Here is a 23,522-nt window from a genome sequence, read left to right as displayed (position 1 = left end):
TAGCAAGTTTTCTTCAAGGATCTCTCTGTAATTTTTTCTGTTCATCTTTCCCTCAATCCTGACCAGTCTCCCAGTCCCTGCCACTGAAAAACATACCCACAGCAATGTGGAGCATGGTGGTTCCACCACCATGCTTCACCTTAGGGATGGTGCCAGGTTTCCTCCAAATGTGACGCTTGGCATTCAGACCAGAGAAACTTGTTTCCAACACCCTTATCCCAGAAACCATAGACCCAATCAAATTTGCACCCACACAGCCCTTTGTGAGAATGCTATTCATTGACTACAGCTCAGCGTTCAACACCATAGTTCCCTCAAGGCTCATCAATAAGCTAAGGATCCTGGGACTAAACACCTCCTACTGCAACTGGATCCTGGACTTCCTGACATGCCGCCCCCAGGTGGTAAAAGTAGGTAACAACACATCCGCCACGCTGATCCTCGTCACAGGGGCCCCTCAGGGGTGCGTGCTCATTCTCATCCTGTACTCCCTGTTCACTCATGACTGCACGGCCAGCTACGACTCCAACACCATCATTACATTTGCCGATGACACAACAGTGCCTGATCACCAACAACAACGAGAAAGCCTATAGGGAGGTCAGAGACCTGGCCATGTGATGCAGGACAACAACCTCTCCCTCGGTGTGATCAAGACAAAGGAGATGATTGTGGACTACAGGAAAAAGAGGAGCACACCCCCATTCTCATCAACGGGGCTGCAGTGGAGCAGGTTGAGAGCTTTAAGTTCCTTGGTGTCCATATCACCAAAAAACTAACATGGTCCAAGCACACCAAGACAGTCGTGAAGAGGGCACAACAAAACCTGTTCCCCCTCAGGTGACTGAAAAGATTTGACATAGGTCCTCAGATCTTCAAATCTTTTACAGCTGTACCATCGAGAGCATCCTGACGGGTTGCATCACTGCCTGGTATGGCAACTGCTCGGCGTCCGACCGCAAGGCACTACAGAGGGTAGTGCGTACGGCCCAGTACATCACTGGGACCAAGCTTCCTGCCCCCCAGGACCTCTATACCAGGCGGTGTCAGAGGAAGGCCCTAAAAATTGTCAGACTCCAGCACCCTAGTCATAGACTGTTCTCTCTGCTACCGCACGGCAAGCAGTACTGGAGCGCCAAGTCTAGGTCCAAGAGGCTTGTAAACAGCTTCTACCCCCAAGCCATAAGACTCCTGAACATCTAGTCAAATGGCTACCCAGACTATTTGCATTGCCCCCCCTCTCTCCCCCTCTTTACACCACTGCTAAAGTAACAAGTAATTAAAGGGCAGCAGTAAAATAACAATTGCGAGACAATATACAGGGGTGTACCGATACAGAGTCAATGTGCGGGGTCAGTTATCAAAGTGACTATGCATATATGACAACAAAGTGCATAGTCACTTTGATAACTATACCTACATGTACATACTACCTCCACAAACTGCCCCCGTACATTGACTGTATCGGTACACCCCTGTATATTGTCTCGCTATTGTTATATTACTGCTGCCCTTTAATTATTTGTTACTTTTATCTCTTATTCTTATCTGTATTTTTTTTTAACTGCATTGCTTGTTAGGGGTTCGTAGGTAAGCATTTCACTGTAAAGTGTAACCTGTTGTGTTCGGCGCATGTGACTAATAGAATTTGATTTGGGCAAAAGAAGATAGACACTGGACAGAGAAACTCTGCCAGAAGGCCAGCATTCCGGAGTCACCTCTTCACTGTTGATGTTGAGACTGGTGTTTTGCGGGTACTATTTAATGAAGCTGCCAGTTGAGGACTTGTGGTGCGTCTGTTTCTCAAAGTAGACACTCTAATGTACTTGTCCTCTTGCTCAGTTGTGCACCGGGGCCTCCCACTCCTCTTTCTATTCTATTCTGCACCGGGCCTCCCACTCCTCTTTCTATTCTATTCTGTGAAGGGAGTAGTACACAGTGTTGTACGAGGTCTTCAGTTTCTTGGCAATTTCTCACATGGAATAGCCTGATGAGTTTCAGAGGAAAGGTCTTTGTTTCTGTCCTTTTTGAGCCTGTAATTGAACCCACAAATGCTGATGCTCCAGAAACACAACTGGTCTAAAGAAAGCCTAATTTATTGCTTCTTTAATTAGTGTAAGTTTTCAAGAGTGCTAACATAATTGCAAAAATGTTTTCTAATGATCAATTAGCCTTTTAAAATGATAAACTTGGATTATCTAACACAATTGCCATTGGATGACAGGAGTGATGTTTGCTGATAATGGGCCTCTGTACACCTTTTTTATTTTACCTTTATTTTACTAGGCAAGTCAGTTAAGAACACATTCTTATTTTCAATGGCGGCCTAGGAACAGAGGGTTAACTGCCTGTTCAGGGGTAGAACGACAGATTTGTACCTTGTCAGCTAGGGGATTCGAACTTGCAACCTTTCGGTTACTAGTCCAACACTCTAACCACTAGGCTACCCTGCCGCCTTTGTAGATATTCCATAAAAAATCTGCCATATCCAGCTACAATAGTCATTTACAACATTAACAATGTCTACACTATTTCTGATCAATTTGATGCTATTTTAATGGACAAAAAACATGCTTTTCTTTCAAAAACAAGGACCTTTCTAAGTGGCCCCAAACTTTTGAACGTTAGTGTATATATATATATATATATATATGTATATATATGCACATTGATTATTGAAGAAAATATCTTTTGACTGCCTTATGAGTTTACTTCAACTGTCACACTCCATGAGAACCCAAAATATAATTTTGTTATTCTCCAATGTTTGTAAACAACATAAACAAACACTGTATTGCCTCATAGCATGGTTAAAACAATCATGTTGATATCATGGATGGTCAGTCCTTGCATCCGTAGCTCTGTCTATTAATCTGAGAATGGTTACATTTCTCCAGACCCATCCCTCAGCTTTTTACCAACACAGAGGCGGGGTGTCCATTGTGTTATTGTTTCATCTGTGGATTTGCCCTTTAAACAGCTCCATATCATCAAGATATCTAAGTGTCACCAACAGAAGTTAAACAATAGGCCTATAGCAAATGTAGCATATGGCATTCATTTTTCACATGTAAATAGCACTTTTCAGTAGTGCTCAAAGCTAGTCATTCCATGAGCGTCAATGAGCCGAATCAGTCCTCCATGACAACAAAATCATTAACAACAGAGTAGGGCTGGCTAATAAGTCCTTAGTTTTAGGGTTATGCTCAGGTAAAACAATTTGGCTAATCTATACTTCCATATTTCCAAGTTCTATTCTTGAATATCAAGGGGTATAACATTTATTGGAATGACTGGAATTCTGATAGACTTAAGTTTTTAATGAAAATATATTATTTTATCATATTAGTATATGTAGTCGAAAGCGATGGGTTAGAAGAAGCCTACATAACCAACCCCTAACGTAACATTTTACATCCATATATGGCCAGCTATGTAAACTTTAACATTGATTTATCCTGTAATAGATGTGGTTCAATTGGTAACATACATTTTTATCTTCTTCTAATGCCTCTTTAGGGGAAAGTAATCTAAAAGTAACGGAATGTAATCAGATTACGCTACTGAGTTTGGTTAATCCCACAATTTTGGACAAATAACTAGTAACAGATTACATTTAGAAAGTAACCTACCCAACCCTGCTCAGAAGTTATGTAGCAAGCTAAGGTGAAAACAATGCCAGCCATGGTCATTTCCCAGTTGCTTTGAGTGTTAAAAATGTAACCGTAAGAACACTTTTAAAGCTTTAAATGATAAGATGAGCAACTTTCAATACGAATCCTTTTTGGCTAGCCAAGGCAGTCAATTAGGTAGCTGTTTATCTTTCTAGCATATTCACTCATTTGTTTGTAAACAATTAACAAGCTAGTTAGCTACCACATGTTGTCAACAGACTGTCAAACTGTCAACAGAGTTGCTAGCGAGCAACAAGATATGCCAAATAAGTCTAAAAACACTTGAAGGCAAATAAATCAGATTTGACCATTCATACCCAAGTCACGTGGCCAGGAATCAGATTTGTATCTCTTAAAACCACCTATGAAGGCTTGAAATCTGGCTTGAAATATCAGATTCCATGTGCTTTTTGGATGTTCAGACTGCATGAAAAATAACAGATTGGAATTGGATATGCAAATTGTTTTTGATTTGAGTCACTTCAAACTGCCAATGTGAAAATGGCTTCAGAAGCAACTCCACAGGTCAGCTGTTGCAATTTGCCACGATGAGGAGGTGCCTTAATACTTCACCCTCTGCCTCCTGTTGGAGATGAAGCTACAGTCCCAGGGGATAAGAAACTCTCTGACTCCTAGCTGAATCAGGCACTTTGCTACCACTGTATGGTGAACTTTGTTGAAGGCTTTGTCAAAATCTGTTGTTATTATAGTGCAGATGGTCTTGCTTGCATCAGTTGATTTTACATCATGTCTAGGAGGCTGACCACGGCATCTGTCATCGACCTGCCCTTTCTGCATCCAAACTGTCTTGGGTCAAGCTTGTGTCTGATGTCTTCCAGCATCCAATTGGTGGCATGGGTTCATTCACATTGCTGATAAAATGGGGTAAGGAGACAAACTGATTAAGGCTTAAGTCGTGTTGATGTATGATCCTGTAGCAGCTAAGTGTATAAATGCTTTTGAAAACATAATTCGATTTGAAGACACAAATGATGATGACATGACATAATTGGAAAAGTCGTATCCCCAGCCAATCTTTTTTTTTTACATTGCATGCTTTTATTTCACATCATTCTTTCAATAATCTCACCAGAAAAAAAAAACATAAATAACCAACACTAACACTTTAATGAAATCAACTCACTTCAAGCTGTCACTTTTAGCTGTCACTATATACAGCGGGGCAAAAAAGTATTTAGTCAGCCACCAATTGTGCAAGTTCTCACACTTAAAAAGATGAGAGAGGCCTGTAATTTTCATCATAGGTACACTTCAACTATGACAGACAAAATAAGAAAAAAAATCCAGAAAATCACATTGTAGGATTTAATGAATTTATTTGCAAATGATGGTGGAAAATAAGTATTTGGTCACCTACAAACAAGCAAGATTTCTGGCTCTCACAGACATGTAAACTTCTTCTTTAAGAGGCTCCTCTGTCCTCCACTCGTTACCTGTATTAATGGCACCTGTTTGAATTTATCAGTATAAAAGACACCTGTTCACAACCTCAAACAGTCACACTCCAAACTCCACTATGGCCACGACCAAAGAGCTGTCAAAGGACACCAGAAACAAAATTGTAGACCTGCACCAGGCTGGGAAGACTGAATCTGCAATAGGTAAGCAGCTTGGTTTGAAGAAATCAACTGTGGGAGCAATTATTAGGACATGGAAGACATACAAGACCACTGATAATCTCCCTCAATCTGGGGCTCCACGCAAGATCTCACCCCGTGGGGTCAAAATGATCACAAGAACGGTGAGCAAAAATCCCAGAACCACATGGGGGGGACATAGTGAATGACCTGCAGAGAGCTGGGACCAAAAGTAACAAAGCCTACCATCAGTAGTGCCTACAATCCTGCAGTGCCAGATGTGTCCCCCTGCTTAAGCCAGTACATGTCCAGGCCCGTCTGAAGTTTGCTAGAGAGCATTTGGATGATCCAGAAGAAGATTGGGAGAATGTCATATGGTCAGATGAAACCAAAATATAACTTTTTGGTAAAAACTCAACTCGTCGTGTTTGGAGGACAAAGAATGCTGAGTTGCATCCAAAGAACACCATACCTACTGTGAAGCATGGGGGTGTAAACATCATGCTTTGGGGCTGTTTTTCTGCAAAGGGACCAGGACGACTGATCCGTGTAAAGGAAAGAATGAATGGGGCCATGTATCGTGAGATTTTGAGTGAAAACCTCCTTCCATCAGCAAGGGCATTGAAGATGAAACGTGGCTGGGTCTTTCAACATGACAATGATCCCAAACACACCGCCCGGGCAACGAAGGAGTGGCTTCGTAGGAAGCATTTCAAGGTCCTGGAGTGGCCTAGCCAGTCTCCAGATCTCAACCCCATAGAAAATCTTTGGAGGGAGTTAAAAATCCGTGTTGCCCAGCAACAGCCCCAAAACATCACTGCTCTAGAGGAGATCTGCATGGAGGAATGGGCCAAAATACCAGCAACAGTGTGTGAAAAACTGAAGACTTACAGAAAACGTTTGACCTCTGTCATTGCCAACAAAGGGTATATAACAAAGTATTGCGATAAACTTTTGTTATTGACCAAATACTTATTTTCCACCATAATTTGCAAATAAATTCATAAAAAATGGGGAAAAAAATGATTTTCTGGATTTTTCCCCCTCATTTTGTCTGTCATAGTTGAAGTGTACATATGATGAAAAATACAGGCCTCTCTCATCTTTTTAAGTGGGAGAACTTGCACAATTGGTGGCTGACTAAATACTTTTTTGCCCCACTGTATATATATATATATATATATATATATATATTATTATTATTATTTTTTACCTCTAGAGCATAACTTGAATCTTCAGGAGGAGAAACCAAAGGACAGAAAAGTCATTTCTACATTTCGATTTTTACATTTGCCATATTGTGTTGAATACTGTTTTGAAAATATGTCGTTACTTTTTCTACTATTTATTGCATATTTTTTTGCCATCCGTGTATTATCAGAGCACACAAAAAGATCTAGGCAATGCAGAAAACACATATGGTGCAGCGGTGATCACTTGCCAACTTGGAGTCCAAGAGAATAATCAACGCTGCTGCGTTGGAGAAGAGGGCAAAAGCTGTGTCGAAGACTATCTACCACTCTGCTCTGGAACGCAAATTCTCCTGCGTTTAAAATGAGGAAATATGCAGGTGAGAGTGTTGGAAATATTTGTACCATTGTTGGAGTTCTATATGCACATTAGGAAAACATGATCTAAACTAATACTAACTGTAACACTGTTTAGTTTTTGTTTAATTTCAGAGGGTCAAGCAATGGCGACAACATTGTCGAGGGTAAATCTTGAAACATTAATGACAAATTCGGGGCATCAATAAAGGTGTACAACCTGAAGAGGCGTGCCAGACCCTTCTCCAATCTCCCTCCACTGCTGACTTTTGAAGTGTCAATCGACCTGCAGGGTGGTGTCGGGAGCCAATGTGGAGAGAGTTTCTGTTTTAACCTCGAACATATTTATTTTTGCTATGAGAACGCTTTACTGTAGAATATAGACCTTGCCACGTTGCTCTGTAGTGCTCATTTAAATGATCAGACTCCTTGTTGGGGTATTTTAAAGGTCTTTATACTGTCATTGGGAATAGCATTTATCAAATGCATGTGTCAACAATGAAGGTGCACTGTTGCATATGTTTTTCACTTGGTTGTACCGAAGTTAAAAGTATTATCAATTAAGTGGATATGTAATGGAAAAGTTAAAAAAAGAACAACAAGCATGTTGACCAAAGTAATTTATTTACATTGCCACTTGTCGTTTAGATTGACAGAATGACTCCATTAATAGACCTTCACTCTTTCACTGAAACAAATATAGAATCACAAGGGTTCTTCTTAACTGAACAGCATGTGTTCCATATAGAACCCTGTATGGTGCCATTTATGAATTATTGCCACTAATAAAAAATACTATTTCCATGCACGATGTTTGGTACTATAGCAGAATCTAGTACTATTGGAATGATATTCATTTACACATCCAGAAAATCTTGGGTAGAAAATGAGCTTTTTTACCAAATGTATATTTGCTCTACTTTGATTGTAACGTTCTGTTTCACCCAGACTCTGAACGTCTGTTCAATACCCTTGTTTACTTAGCCCAAAAAATGTATATTGCTATTGTGGTCGACACATGAAGTACCATCTGCGAGAATTTTCTCAAGCTTCTGCTATCCTACCTCTAGAGAAACGTACCTTAAATTTACACCAGAGGTCTGATACATTTTGGAAAATCTGGTCTCCATTGTGGTCCTACAGTATGTAGAAAACCTCCCATAAATGCCCCATGTTATAATTGTGATGTTTTTTTGTGTTTTTGACTGCCTTTTTGTATAATGTTTTGCTGTATCCTTAATACTTTATTGTACTTAGACAACCAAACAAAGTGCATCAGACAGACTATGTAACCCCTGTTAAAATGAAACAACATTCTAATAAAAAGATAATTACAATGAAAAATATGTATACTATTTCTAGCTAAGAATATAATTTAATAAACATATTCAATAATGGACCAAAAATAATACCAGTAGAGTTTAGAAAGTCAATCACCAAGACTTATTATAAATAATTGATCTGTCTGGTGTAATTGTTCATTGAAATAAAAACAGTGAATTGCAGCAGCTGCTACAATGTTGCAACAGGTGCATGTTACCTATCCCTGGTGAAATTGGGTAAGACAGACAGACAAGCATCGGAGAAAGATAAGTCTAGGCTACGTGAAAAGTGACGATGAAGAAAGAAAACATCTAACCTCCACATTGAAGTGATCTGAGACCAGCACTGAAGCGTAGCCATATTGGCAGCCCCCCTAGTTCACTTCACATTTTACTAGGCCTACCATACCTGTAAAAAGCCTATAGTGTTTCGCTGACTTGTAACAGAGAAATCAGTCAAGCTTCTTATATGGTCAACTTACACTGAGCAAAAATATAAAAGCAGTTCATATAAGGAAATCAGTCAAGTGAATTGAATTCATTAGGCCCTAATCTATGGATTTCACATGACTGGGAATACATATATGCATCTGTTGGTAACACATATCTTTAAAAAAAAAAGGTAAGTGGTGAGGATCAGAAAACCGGTGTGACCAACGTTTGCCTCATGCAGCGTGACACATCTCCTTCGTATAGAATTGATCAGGCTGTTGATTGTGGCCTGTGGAATGTTGTTCCACTCATCTTCAATGACTGTGCAAAGTTGCTGGATATTGTCGGGAACTGGAACACACTGTCGTACACGTCAATCCAGAGCATCATCCCAAACATGCTTAATGGGTGACATGTCTGGTGAGTATGCAGGCCATGGAACAACTGGGACATTTTCAGCTTCCCGGAATTGTGTACAGATCCTTGCGACATGGAGCTGTGCATTATCATGCTGAAATATGAGGCGATGGCGGCGGATGAATGGCACGACAATGGGCCTCAGGATCTCGTCACAGTATCTGTGCATTCAAATTGCCATCAATAAAATGTAATTGTGTTAGCTGTCCGTAGCTTATGCCTGCCCATTCCATAACGCCACCGCGACCATGGGGAACTCTGTTCACAACGTTGACATCAGCAAACTGCTCGCCCACACGACGCCATACATGCTGTCTGCCATCTGCCAAGTACAGTTGAAACAGGGATTCATCTGTGAAGAGCACACTTCTCCAGCGTGCCAGTAGCCATCGAAGGTGAGCATTTAGACACTGAAGTTGGTTACGACGCCGAACTGCAGTCAGGTCAAGACCCTGGTGAGGACGACGAGCATGCAGATGAGCTTCCCTGAGATGGTTTCTGACAGTTTGTGCAGAAATGGATCGGTTGTGCAAACCAACAATTTCATCAGCTGTCTGGGTGGCTGGTCTCAGACGATCCCACAGGTAAAGATGCCGGATGTGGAGGTCCTGGGCTGGCGTGGTTATACGTGGTCTGTGGTTGTGAGGCCTGTTGGACGTACTGCCAAATTCTCTAAAACGACGTTGGAGGCGGCTTATGGTATAAAAATTAACATTCAACCATCTGGCAACAGCTCTGGTGGACATTCCTGTAGTCAGCATGTCAATTGCACACTCCCTCAAAACTTGAGACATATGTGGCATTGTGTTGTGTGACACAACACAATGTTGTGTGACACAAGGTGTAACTGTGTGATGATCATGCTGTTTATTCAGCTTCTTCATTTGCCACACCTGTCAGGTCGATTGATTATCTTGGCAAAGGAGAAATGCTCACTAACAGTGATGTAAACAAATTTGTGCACAAAAATTGAGAGAAATAAACTTTTGCATTTCTATTTTTGTTCTTTGTACATTGTTCTTTTGGCCTACTGTCACACCCTGATCTGTTTCACCTGTCTTGTACTTGTCTCCACCTCCCAGCAAGTGTCTCCCATTTGTCCCCATTTTCTCCTGCATTTTCTGTTTGTCTGTTGCCAGTTCGTCTTGTCCCGTCAAGTCCGGCCAGTGTGTTCCTGTGCTCCAGTTCTGGCATTTCTGCCTGTCCTGATCCTGCCTGCCGTCCTGTACCTGCCTGACTCTGATTTGGATTACGACTCTTTGCCTGCCTTGACCTACATTTTGCCTGCCCCTTATACTATAATAAACTCTGAGACTCGTACTATACACCTCCTGTGACTGCATCTGGGTCTTAGCCTGAGCCGTGATAGTACAAACTGGCCATGACTGACCCAGCAGATTCGGGCCAGCTCTGTAACGCTGTCTCCTTCCAAGGAGCCACCATTGGAAGACACAAGGAGTTACAGCAATGCCTTATGGAGTGTCTCAATACCTTGGCAGAACGCCATGACCATGCATTCGATACATTGCTGGAGCAATTCCGCGGATTCCCTACTAGGCAGCAAGCCAAAACAGTAATCCCCCAGACTCTCAGGAACCCCGCCACCAGTGGCTCTTCTATCCCAACCTACCCTGGTGTCCCGAGAATCTCGCTTTCCTCCTCCGGAGCGTTATGCTGGAGATTCTGGAACCTGCCGGGCGTTTCTCTCCCTGTACTCCTTTATCTTCGAGCTGAAGCCATCTTCGTTCACCTCGGACCGCTCGAAGATAGCGTATTGGACAAGGCTGATGTCCAGGAGGGCACTCGCCTGGGCTACAGCTGAGTGGGAGCAACAGTCCACCGTTTGCCTCAGTCTGGAGGAGTTTGTGGAGGAGGTAAGTGAAGTGGTTGATTCTCCGTTGTCTGGGAGAAAGGCTGTTCGCTAGCTGCTCCAACTATGTCAGGACTCACGTAGTGTGGCAGACTACGCAAAGGATTTTCGTACGTTGGCGGCTGAGAGTGCCTGGAAACCAAAAACCCTGTTCAACGCGTTGCTTCACGGATTATCAGAGGTGATTAAAGATGAGTTTGCAGCCTGGGAGCTGCCCATGGACTTCAACACCCTCATAGCCTTGGTCATCCGGAACAATGGGCTGCTAAGGGAATGTAGGTGGGAGAGGGAGTGTGTTCCCTGATGCCCTCGCTCGTCCTCAATTTCCACCTCGCTTCCAGGGAATCCCGGAAATCCCCGAAGTCCACATTTCCGAGTGGATCCGATCACTAGGGCTGTCGACATATCTCCTCCAGAGCCCATGCAACTGGGCAGGGCTACATTGTCTCCTGCTGAGCGCTTACGCAGACTTAACACCAAGAGCTGTCTGTATTGTCTAGCTACGGGACATTTCTTATCTACAGTTGAAGTCGGACATTTACATAACCCTTAGCCAAATACATTTAAACTCAGTTTTTCACAATTCCTGACATTTAATCTGAGTAAAAATTCCGTGTCTTAGGTCAGTTAGGATCACCACTTTATTTTAAGAATGTGAAATGTCAAAATAATAGGAGAGAGAATGATTTATTTCAGCTTTTATTTCTTTCATCACATTCCCAGTGGGTCAGAAGTTTACATACACTCAATTTGTATGTGGTAGCATTACCTTTAAATTGTTTAACTTGGGTCAAACGTTTCGGGTAGCCTTCCACAAGCTTCCCACAATAAGTTGGGTGAATTTTGGCCCATGCCTCCTGACAGAGCTGGTGTAACTGAGTCAGGTTTGTAGGTCTCCTTGCTCGCACACGCCTTTTCAGTTCTGCCCACACATTTTCTATAGGATTGAGGTCAGGGCTTTGTGATGGCCACTCGAATATCTTGACTTTGTTGTCCTTGAGCCATAACTTTGGAAGTATGCTTGGCGTCATTGTCCATTTGGAAGACCCATTTGCGACCAAGCTTTAACTTCCTGATTGATGTCTTGAGATGTTGGTTGCTTCAATATATCCACATATTTTTCCGTTCCTCATGATGCCATCTAGTTTGTGAAGGGCACCAGTCCTTCCTGCAGCAAGGCACCCAGACAACATGATGCTGCCACCCCTGTGCTTCACGGTTGGGATGGTGTACTTCGGCTTGCAAGCATCCACCTTCCCCCATCATTATGGCCAAACAGTTCTATTTTTGTTTAAACAGGCCAGAGGACATTTCTCCAGAAAGTACGATCTTTGTCCCCATGTGCAGTTGCAAACTGTAGACTGGCTTTTATATGGCGGTTTTGGAGCAGTGGCTTCTTCCTTGCTGAGGGGCCTTTCAGGTTATGTCGATATAGGACTAGTTTCTCTGTGGATATATATATATATATAATTTTGTACCTGTTTCCTCCAGCATCTTCACAAGGTCCTTTGTTGTTGTTCTGGGATTGATTTGCACTTTTCGCACCAAAGTACATTCATCTCCATCCTGAGCGGCATGACGGCTGTGTGATCCCATGGTGTTTATACTTGCGTACTATTGTTTGTACAGATGAACGTGGTACCTTCAGGTGTTTGGAAATTGCTCCCAAGGATGAACCAGACTTGTGGAGGTCTAAAATTTTTCTTCTGAGGTCTTGGCTGATTTCTTTGGATTTTCCCATGATGTCAAGCAAAGAGGCACTGGGTTTGAAGGTAGGCCTTGAAAAACATCCACAGGTACACCTCCAATTGACTCAAACGATGTCAATTAGCCTATCCGAAGCTTCTAAAGCCATGACATAATTTTCTGGAATTTTCCAAGCTATTTAAAGGCACAGTCAACTTAGTGTATGTAAACTTCTGACCCACTGGAATTGTGATCCAGATTATTTCACTTATAATTCACTGTCTGTAAACAATTGTTGGAAAGATTACTTGGGTCATGCACAAAGTAGATGTCCTAACCGACTTGCCAAAACTATAGTTTGTTTACAAAAAAATTGTGGAGTGGTTGAAAAACAAGTTTTAATGACTCCAACCTAAGTGTATGTAAACTTCCGACTTCAACTCTACCTGCCCATTAAAAGACGCTGATCATTAGGTACGAGTACACTGGTGAGCCATACAGGGAGTTTTCAATCTCTCACTACTCATAACCGCCTCTATGCTACCCTTTTGTGGGTAGGCCAGTCAAAATCCATCTGGGTGCTCATTGACTCGGGCCGACAAGAGCTTTATGGACACTACTCTGGTGTCAGAGCTGGGTATCTCCACTCAACCCCTTTCCATCCTGATGAACGTCAGAGCACTGTATAGACGATGTATTGGCAGAGTCACCCACAATACGGTTCCTATCTATCTGTGAGTTTCCGGCAACCACAGTGAGTTTTTGCGGTTTCTGCTCCTGGAGTCTCCTCGTGTACCCATGGTTTTGAGGTATTCATGGATCCAAAGGCACAATCCCCTAATCGACTGGGCTATGGGTTCCAACATGGGTTGGAGTCCATTTTGCCACGCACATTGTCTGAAGTCGGCGCAGCCTGCCCCGGGACTTCTCACTGCTGGCGTGGGTAAAGCCTCGGATCACTCTGAAGTTCCCGCGGAGTACCAGGACTTACGGGAGGTTTTCAACTCTTCCTCAACATCAGCCCTACAACTGTATTATCGACCTTCTCCCGGGCACCACACCACCTTGGGGGCGACTTTATTCCCTGTCGGGACGAAAATCAAAGTGATGCATGGGTATATTGAGGACCCTCTGGCTGCAGGGATTTAGCATCCATCTTCTTCCCCCGCCGGCGCAGGGGCCTTCTTTGTGGAGAACAAGGACAAGACCCTGCGTCCGTGTATCGACTACCAGGGTCTTAATGGTATTAGTTTAAAAAAACGTTACCTGCTACCACTCATCTCCTCAGCTTTCAAGCCTCACCATGGGGCGGTCATCTTCTCCAAGTTGGACCTTTGAAACGCCTACCATCTGGTTCGGATACGGGAAGGAGACGAGTGGAAAACATTATTTAACACGGCTTACGGGCACTACGATACCTGGTGATGCCGTTCGGACTTACCAACGCTCATGCAGTGTTCCAGGCCCTGGACAATGATGTGCTCTGTGACATGCTGAACCGATTTTTAATTGTCTACCTTGACGACATCCTAATTTATTCATAGTCAGCTCAAGATCACGTTCTCCATGTCCGACAGGTCCTCCAGCGTCTCCTGGAGAACCAGCTTTTCGTGGAGGTGGAGAAGTGAGTTCCATCGCTCCACCCCCTCCTTCCTAGGATACGTCATCGCTGCAGGGAATATTCACATGGACCCTGACAAGGTGAGAGCAGTGGTGGATTGGCCTCAACCCACATCCAGAGTGCACCTGCAATGTTTCCTGGGGTTTGCTCATTTCTACCGTCATTTCGTCTGGGGTTACAGCACCCTTTCTTCACCCCTCTCTGCACTCACCTCTCCCAAGGTTCCGTTCATATGGTCTCCAGCAGCTGCCCTGGCGTTCTCAGACCTCAAGCAACGATTCACTACAGCCCCAATCTTAATCCATTCAGACTCGTCCCGTCAGTTCATGGTGGAGTTCGACGCCTCGGACTTCGGAGTGAGGGCTGTCCTGTCCCAGTGTTCTGCCCAGGACCAGAAGCTGGATCCCTGCGCCTTCCCTTCCCATTGTCTTAACCCCGCTGAGAGGAACTATAACGTGGGATATCGAGAATTACTCACTGTTAAGATGGCGTTGGAGTAGAGGCACTGGTTAGGGGCGGAAACATCCATTCTTTGTGTGGATAGACCATAAAAACCTGGAATGTCTCCGCAGCGCCAAGTGCCTCAACTCCAGGCAGGCGAGATGGGCCCTTTTTCTCACACAAAATGTACTTTTTTGTTTTTTGTAGCTCAGAGTTTGGCACAATACATCTTTGGGATAAATCAGATATAATTCTCCCACCCCATAACCATAGTGTGCATATCAGTGGCACAGAATATACAGTATATCACTTGCTGATAACTCTACATTGAATAATTAAAGGTAGACTTAGTGTTATGGAGTTGCCATGACCAGTACTGCAGATCGCGATGCAAGACTTTGCATTCACACGGTCGCACGAAGGATCCGAGCATGTGCACCGGTTAGCTTCACGTGGCTACAACGTGGTAGTTACGGGACCAAAACAGCAGAGAAGTTAAGCCTTGTGCTTCAACACTCTTAGTTTCTATGGAAATTGACCTACTTCTGCTGTTCACTTTGTGCATCTATGTCATCGAGCTGAATCTACCTATAAAGGCAGTGACAGAGCAACAAAATATTTGCATATTCACCTATAAGTTAAAAACCCTTTAAGATATGTTTAAGCTAAAACAAAAGATAACTTCAGACACTTAATTAATACAGCAGTCAATACACATAAGTGTATCATACCTGTTTGATACATGATGTTTCAAAATTGATATTTTCTCCTGAATATTAGGGACAATCGATAGAGTGACAATAGATTAAGTACCCATAGTTGGCTGAGCAACTAGTTAGGTGTTAAGAAGAGAATGCTCGAAAGGATGGCTGCTGCCCAATTCCGATTGATTCTCACCCCATTGTCTTCTGACAATTATTGCTGGCTGATCTTCTAAAAGTAGACCCCCATTCACAAATGACTTGCCAAATTGTTATCCAAAAATAGTTTGAGGCACTTAAACATCATTTTTACTTTGTGTTATGAAGTACATAGTGTATTTCTTACTTGGAAACCCTGTGGTCCTCTCTTGACTTATCTTCCTTAACCTCCTGTCCTGCCACTGATTTCCACCCCCCTCCTCTCTCTGCTCTGCTCCTGGGCTCTCCGCCTCCTCTGTCTGACTCTCGCCTCCCACCTCCTCTCCGTTTCACTCCTCCTGCATCTCTTCAATGTTCGCCACATCTCTCTGCTCTCCTCCTGCCTCCTCTCTCAGCATCTCTCCTGTTGTCTCCTCTCTCTGCTCTCCTCCTGCCTCATCGGTCTTCATCTTTCCTGCCACCTACTCGTTCATCTCTTGTCCTCAGAAACAGGTCCATCCTGTTGAAACAATATTGAAAAATATTATGTTATGAAATACAGTAGATTGTATGGATTCACTGTGTATTCGTCAATACTAGTTACTTCAGTGGTTACAAACACTGGCCTCCAGGTACCTTGGGTCACCCCCACAGTCAAATCCTCCTTTGGCTGCCGTTCCTTCCGGTTCTCTGCTGCCAATGACTGGAAAGAATTGCAAAAATCACTGAAGCTGGAGACTTATTTCTCCCTCACTAACTTTAACCATCAGCTGTCAGAGCAACTTAACCATCATTGCACATGTACATAGCCCATCTGTAAATAGCCCATCCAACTACCTCATCCACATGTTTGTTTTTTTTGCTCCTTTGCACCCCAGTATCTCTACTTGTACATTCATATTGTGCACATCTATCACTCCAGTGTTTAATTGCTCAATTGTAATTATTTCACCACTATGGCCTATGTATTGCCTTACCTCCCTAATCTTACTACATTTGCACACACTGTATATAGACTTTTATATTGTGTTATTGACTGTACGTTTTCCCATGTGTAACTCTGTGTTGTTTGTGTCGCACTGCTTTGCTCTATCTTGGTCAGGTCGCAGTTGTAAATTAGAACTTGTTCTCTACTGGCCTACCTGGTTAAATAAAGGTGAAATAAAATGTTTTTAAAAATAAAACCTTTGGGTAGTGTGTATGGAAAGTGAAGTAGCAATGGTGCATTCTTTCAGTAACTGTATGGATATAAAGCAATCAAGTCCACATATAATGCTCATTTTAATGAGCAGGTCACCCCCAACACAGTGAAAACCCTGACACTACAGTACTCTCGGAAGTTAAATGACTGATGACCACAGTAATAAGGAAACATCTTAACTTGAGGCACACGGATTTATCTCTCATCTTCCTATCCTGTTTGGAATTATAGAAAGTGGGCATACAGTATATTTGATTTCAAACTATTGCAAGTGTAACAAGAAGACAACGTAGCATTGGTAATATATTTAAAGGGGAAACTTTCGAATCGTAGGTTACCATTCATTTGACCATGGTTTAATGACAGGCAGATATTTCTTCATGTAAAACATCTCGATGTGACAATGCATACCGCTGAAGAACATCTCAAAGAGTATTGCATTTTGTCCAGTACTGCCTGGGCCCCTGCTGGTATGGTGTTGTAGGGGCACTCGTACTGTCTGTCCCGTTGTGTGGATCTGGAAGTATTGGATAGGTGTAAGCAACATGCTGGTGGCTCTATCTTGACTTCTGACAGGCCAGGTAGGATAAAGGAAATCTCCTGGGTGTGATGTGCTGTTTTTGTATTTTTACATTGCTACTACACAGGATTTTTTGTTGTTGTTGCTAGCTGTCGCAAACCGCTTTCTGGGGCTCTGATCCATACTCTGCAAGACACATACAGCCGGGTAGCCAAGTACATGTGTACAATATATATAAAAACCACTACAAACACACTATCCCCTCTTAAGCACCTTAAATCTGCCCTAACCAATACAAACACAGCCAGGTAGCTAAGTGCACGTGTACAAAATATATAAAACCACTGGTAACTCTTTCCCCTGTTAAACACCTTAAATCTGCGACAACGTTAGCCATTTAGTTAGCCAGCTACTGTAGTTGTAGCTAGCTATTACAATTTAGACAACCTAGCTAAATAGCATGAACTTTTTGTGAAATAATAAACTAGTTAGCATCACATTCAGCTTTGCTTTTACACTTCACTTCACAAAACTACAATTATGTTTTATAGAAAACTGACTAACTAGCTAGTTATCTATATTAATGTCTGACGGTCCATTCTCATCTACGATTTCTTCCCAAAAACGTAAACAAATCTTTAGGACCAATGAGAGTAGAGTTTCTGACTTCGGACGTAACGTGACCGGATATTCTTCTTTGCGACATTGCCAGATCTATTAAAACAATTTAAATTGTAGGTAGCATTTAAATATATTGGCTGAAAATGTTGTGTGGTTGGATTTGATGGGAGAAAATCTGTTGATAATGGGTGATTTATTTCCATAAAATATAATATTTAATTCTCTGAATGGCACTCACACAATCCATGTCTCAACTGTCTCAAGGCTTAAAAAGTATTAATTAATCTGTCTCCTCTCCTTCATCTACACTGATTGAAGTGGATTTAACAAGTCACATCAATAAGGGACCATAGCTTTCACTTGGATTCACCTGGTCAGTATTTTCTACAATGTAGAAAATAGTACAAATAAAGAAAAACCCTTGAATTTTTTATTTATTTATTTCACCTTTATTTAACCAGGTAGGCAAGTTGAGAACAAGTTCTCAATTACAATTGCGACCTGGCCAAGATAAAGCAAAGCAGTTCGACAGATACAACGGCACAGAGTTACACATGGAGTAAAACAAACATACAGTCAATAATACAGTATAAACAAGTCTATGTACAATGTGAGCAAATGAGGTGAGAAGGGAGGTAAAGGCAAAAAGGCCATGGTGGCAAAGTAAATACAATATAGCAAGTAAAACACTGGAATGGTAGTTTTGCAATGGAAGAATGTGCAAAGTAGAAATAAAAATAATGGGGTGCAAAGGAGCAAAATAAATAAATTAAATACAGTTGGGAAAGAGGTAGTTGTTTGGGCTAAATTATAGGTGGGCTATGTACAGGTGCAGTAATCTGTAAGATGCTCTGACAGTTGGTGCTTAAAGCTAGTGAGGGAGATAAGTGTTTCCAGTTTCAGAGATTTTTGTAGTTCGTTCCAGTCATTGGCAGCAGAGAACTGGAAGGAGAGGCGGCCAAAGAAAGAATTGGTTTTGGGGGTGACTAGAGAGATATACCTGCTGGAGCGTGTGCTACAGGTGGGAGATGCTATGGTGACCAGCGAGCTGAGATAAGGGGGGACTTTACCTAGCAGGGTCTTGTAGATGACATGGAGCCAGTGGGTTTGGCGACGAGTATGAAGCGAGGGCCAGCCAACGAGAGCGTACAGGTCGCAATGGTGGGTAGTATATGGGGCTTTGGTGACAAAACGGATTGCACTGTGATAGACTGCATCCAATTTGATGAGTAGTGTATTGGAGGCTATTTTGTAAATGACATCGCCAAAGTCGAGGATTGGTAGGATGGTCAGTTTTACAAGGGTATGTTTGGCAGCATGAGTGAAGGATGCTTTGTTGCGAAATAGGAAGCCAATTCTAGATTTAACTTTGGATTGGAGATGTTTGATATGGGTCTGGAAGGAGAGTTTACAGTCTACCCAGACACCTAAGTATTTGTAGTTGTCCACGTATTCTAAGTCAGAGCCGTCCAGAGTAGTGATGTTGGACAGGCGGGTAGGTGCAGGTAGCGATCGGTTGAAGAGCATGCATTTAGTTTTACTTGTATTTAAGAGCAATTGGAGGCCACGGAAGGAGAGTTGTATGGCATTGAAGCTTGCCTGGAGGGTTGTTAACACACTGTCCAAAGAAGGGCCGGAAGTATACAGAATGGTGTCGTCTGCGTAGAGGTGGATCAGAGACTCACCAGCAGCAAGAGCGACCTCATTGATGTATATAGAGAAGAGAGTCGGTCCAAGAATTGAACCCTGTGGCACCCCCATAGAGACTGCCAGAGGTCCGGACAGCAGACCCTCCGATTTGACACACTGAACTCTATCAGAGAAGTAGTTAGTGAACCAGGCGAGGCAATCATTTGAGAAACCAAGGCTGTCGAGTCTGCCGATGAGGATGTGGTGATTGACAGAGTCGAAAGCCTTGGCCAGATCAATGAATACGGCTGCACAGCAATGTTTCTTATCGATGGCGGTTAAGATATCGTTTAGGACCTTGAGCGTGGCTGAGGTGCACCCATGACCAGCTCTGAAACCAGATTGCATAGCAGAGAAGGTATGGTGAGATTCGAAATGGTCGGTAATCTGTTTGTTGACTTGGCTTTCGAAGACCTTAGAAAGGCATGAGGAATGAGTAGGTGTGTCCAAACTTTTGACTGGTACCTTATAAATAAATGTTGGGACACCAAAAAATGCAGTGTAGAACAGCGTTGACCATCATACATTGCTCCAATAACTTTCAAAGAATTGTTCTGAAGTTTGCCTGCGAAAAATGTATTTCCCTCTGAATTAAGTGGCACAAATGTAATCTTTTCACACAAATTAAGCCACAAAAACGCACAAATCTGCTGCACTACTTTTTGTATTTGCATGAATTGAGTGTGAGATTGTGTTGGAAAAACGTATGTTTCTAGTTTCTACAGCCCCCATGGAGGGTGGGGTTGAGGTTTAGGGTTGAACCAGGATGTGGACATAAATCTAGATTTAGGGTTAGGTCAGGTCAGGGTTTGCGTTAGGGTTGAGCCAGGCGTGGATATGAAGCTAGGTTTAGGGTTAGGGTTGAGGCTAGGTTTAGGGTTAGGGTTAGGGTTGAGGCTAGGTTTAGGGTGGAGCATAATTAACAATGAATCAATTAATTAATTTGTCCCACCCCTCACTACATTGCAGAAAGGTAGGCCTCACTTGAAGCCTGACCTAGAGTTAATGTGCTTTTGAGTGACATCAGCAGAACGGTTGAGGATAGAAAAACGCTCCCGATTAATGCAATCCTACACCTGACCATGTGAAATTAACTAATCAAGTGAAAACCAGGGATGGGGAGTAACGGATGCCATGTAACTAGAATTTTTTTCACTACCAGCAAAAATATTGTACTCAGAATAGGCTTTTGTAGGATACAGTCCAAGCTATGTCTTCCAATGGTGCGAATGCTGTCGGAATCCAAATATTATCCAATGTCTGTCAGATGTCTAGCCGTTCCAATTAATTTAAAACCCCTTGATCTTCAAGATTAACACTTGGAAATATATATATTAGTCAAAGTGTTTAACCTGAGCATAACCCAAAAACGAAGGACTTATTAGCCTACTCTGGTGTTTATGATGTTGTTCTCATGGATGAATTATTGGGATTTTTGCTTCAAATCGAAAAAATTAAATGCTGCTCTCAGGGAATGGCATGCTTTGAACGCAACTGAAAAAATGCATTTGCATGTGAAAAATCTATGCCACACGCTGCATTTGCGATATGCCTATTGTTTACTTTTTGTTGGTGACTGTGTGATATCTCAATCATTTGCAGATGCTTAAGTCTATCAAAAGTGTGTTCTGTTCAGCCTATGGAATTTATTTGTATTTTTATAAGCACTAATTAGCTTGAGCAATAAAAGCCCTCCTCTGGGTTTTATTCAATTAAACTTGTTCTTGACAGTATGGAGCACAATGCCCCCAAGGACTTTAGAAGGAAGGAACTCCCTCAATCTTTTATTCCATAGACTGGGATCCGCGCTACACAGAGCGCATTTTTCACTTGCCCTGGAGGCAGAACTGAGCAGTTTCCACTAGATGGGCTAACTGCAAAGTCAAGATAACATAGGCTATATCGTAAAAATTCATGAAAACAAAAAATGTGCTATTTGGTCTTAATTTGAGGTTGGGGTTAAGCATTAGGGTTAGCAATGTGGTTAGGTTTAGGTTTAAAATCAGATTTTATGACTGTGCCAGCTAAGGACCACTCTTCAGAGCTGCCTCCAGTACAGGAATCTTTTCAATAAATACCTTGGCACACTCTTTGACAATGTCCCGAGTTTCAAGTCTTTACATTAAGAATCTTCTGCTCTACAGAGGGTCGTGACAGTGTTTTTTGTGTAAGTGCAGGGAGAGAATGAGTCACCATGTTGAGACAGGGAGCATAAACAATTCCCAAAACATTGGACAGAGGACTACGTCACGCTAATTATGAAGGCAAGGAAATATAAAACAATTTGAGTGCTGCCCCCCGGACCTCGTTGAAGACCCGAATGCGGCCCCCTCCAGGGGAAAAATGAGTTTGGGGGATAAAGAGGAGGTAGAGAAAAAGAGAGACATGGAGGCAAAGTGAAGTAGAGAGAGGGAGGGAGAGGGGGGATTAGAGAATAGAGAGAGAGAGGTCTGTCTGTCCCATCTTTTCCCATTAACTGGAATGTATTGACATAAGCGTCAACCCTGTGCCAACAGGTTAACAGAAGACATACTAGTTACACATCAGGGTCCCACCAGGTGACTGAAGTAACAACAAGACTGTCAGCATCCCGAGAGCTGTCCGTCACTAGGCCTCACTATCAGGGACTCCCATGTCACTCAGATCTCTCCTAGTGAGAGCAGAGCACGAGTGGTCCTCAGGGCAGGAGCTGGATAACACAGACAGCTGCTTCCCCTTGTTCCCCTGGTCCACTGGCCTGGCTGGCCTGTCAGAGTCTTGCTGTCTGTCTGCTGCCTACCTACCATCCTTCCTTCCTTCCTTCCTACCTACCTACCTACCTACCTATGGCAGTGGTGTAGTGGTGCCTGGAGAAGTACTTACATTTGCCCAAAATTACCCAAAACGGCCCACCCAGCAAATGAATGGCCGTTGCAATTTCCCAAACGGCCCACCCTGGATACTTCTGTGTGTCGCTCTGAATGGAAGTCTGTTGGATGACTGGTGTGGTGTAGTTGTTGGATGACTGGTATGGTGTAGTTGTTGGATGACTGGTGTGGTGTAGTTGTTGGATGACTGGTGTGGTGTAGTTGTTGAGCGGCTTCACTGCAAGTATATTGTATGTTTTGGATTCAAGAAAAAAAAAAAAAAAAAAAAGGAATGGCGCCCTGACAAACTGTGACATACACTCTGAATTACCCCCAAAAAATCTAAATTCCACATTGGTCTTTCACAGTCAGGCCAACCCAAGCTGTACTGTGCAAGTAGGCTAATACGACTGAAATAGATACAGTAAATGAGACCATTAGCTTTTCGCTCTCAACGTCACTTTGTTATAGATCAACAGCATAATTAGATGTTCTAAGTCCACAACAACGCTTAAAGAATATTAGGAGACCACTTTTGAGGTCTGGGAAAAATCTAAAGATGTTTTTGTAAAGTTACACTTTTAATTAAACTGCAAAAGGCACCTAAGCACTGTTGTTAGGTTTGCACTGTTTCTGTAGTGCATATGAGATGGAGTTTGCAATACAAATGGCCACTAGATTTACGAAAAATAATCATGATACTCTGCCAGGTAGGCATACTTTGTATCTAGGCAACATTGAATTTAGAAGGTTTTTGGGAAAGCCTTTCCATCTACCAGAAGATGGTTAAGCCTATCATAGGCATCGCTATATTTTTCCTGTCCCTTAATTGTTTGAAACCTGGAAATTTGACTTCATATTATAAGGCGTGTCTGACCTTGCATCAAAGTAGTCTAGCCAAAACTTCACCATAGAAAGGTGAATGCAATTATTTTATAAAGAAATCCTAATATGCGCTCTCCTGTTCTATTGGTTTTCCAGTCAACTTTCTTTAATTGCTTAAGCAACCAAATGCATTATCCTAGTCATATTAGCAACCCATGAGTTGTTGCATCTTTAGATCTCCCCTCTTTCTAAATTGATAATGGATATTTCCATCTCTCCATGAAACTGTGTTTTCACACAAATTGCCTTTTGGAACATTTGCATGTAGACCTACCACCGTGTACACATTGCTGCACTTAACATTTTTTTAAAT

At 42.5% G+C, this 23,522-nt stretch overlaps 1 long non-coding RNA gene across 1 annotated transcript; it reads right to left on the bottom strand.

Moving 5' to 3' along the window:
- Nucleotides 1-7,426: 7,426 nt before the first annotated feature.
- LOC135561206 (uncharacterized) lies at nucleotides 7,427-16,229 on the bottom strand. Its single transcript, XR_010459299.1, has 2 exons — nucleotides 16,084-16,229; nucleotides 7,427-15,967 (listed from the first exon to the last, which is right to left on the bottom strand). It is a non-coding gene; the product is annotated as an uncharacterized LOC135561206 (long non-coding RNA).
- Between the last annotated feature and the right edge of the window lie 7,293 nt (nucleotides 16,230-23,522).

Source organism: Oncorhynchus nerka, linkage group LG16, assembly GCF_034236695.1.
Source record: "Oncorhynchus nerka isolate Pitt River linkage group LG16, Oner_Uvic_2.0, whole genome shotgun sequence".
NCBI lineage: Eukaryota > Metazoa > Chordata > Actinopteri > Salmoniformes > Salmonidae > Oncorhynchus > Oncorhynchus nerka.
This window is presented reverse-complemented; position numbering and strand designations above follow the sequence as displayed.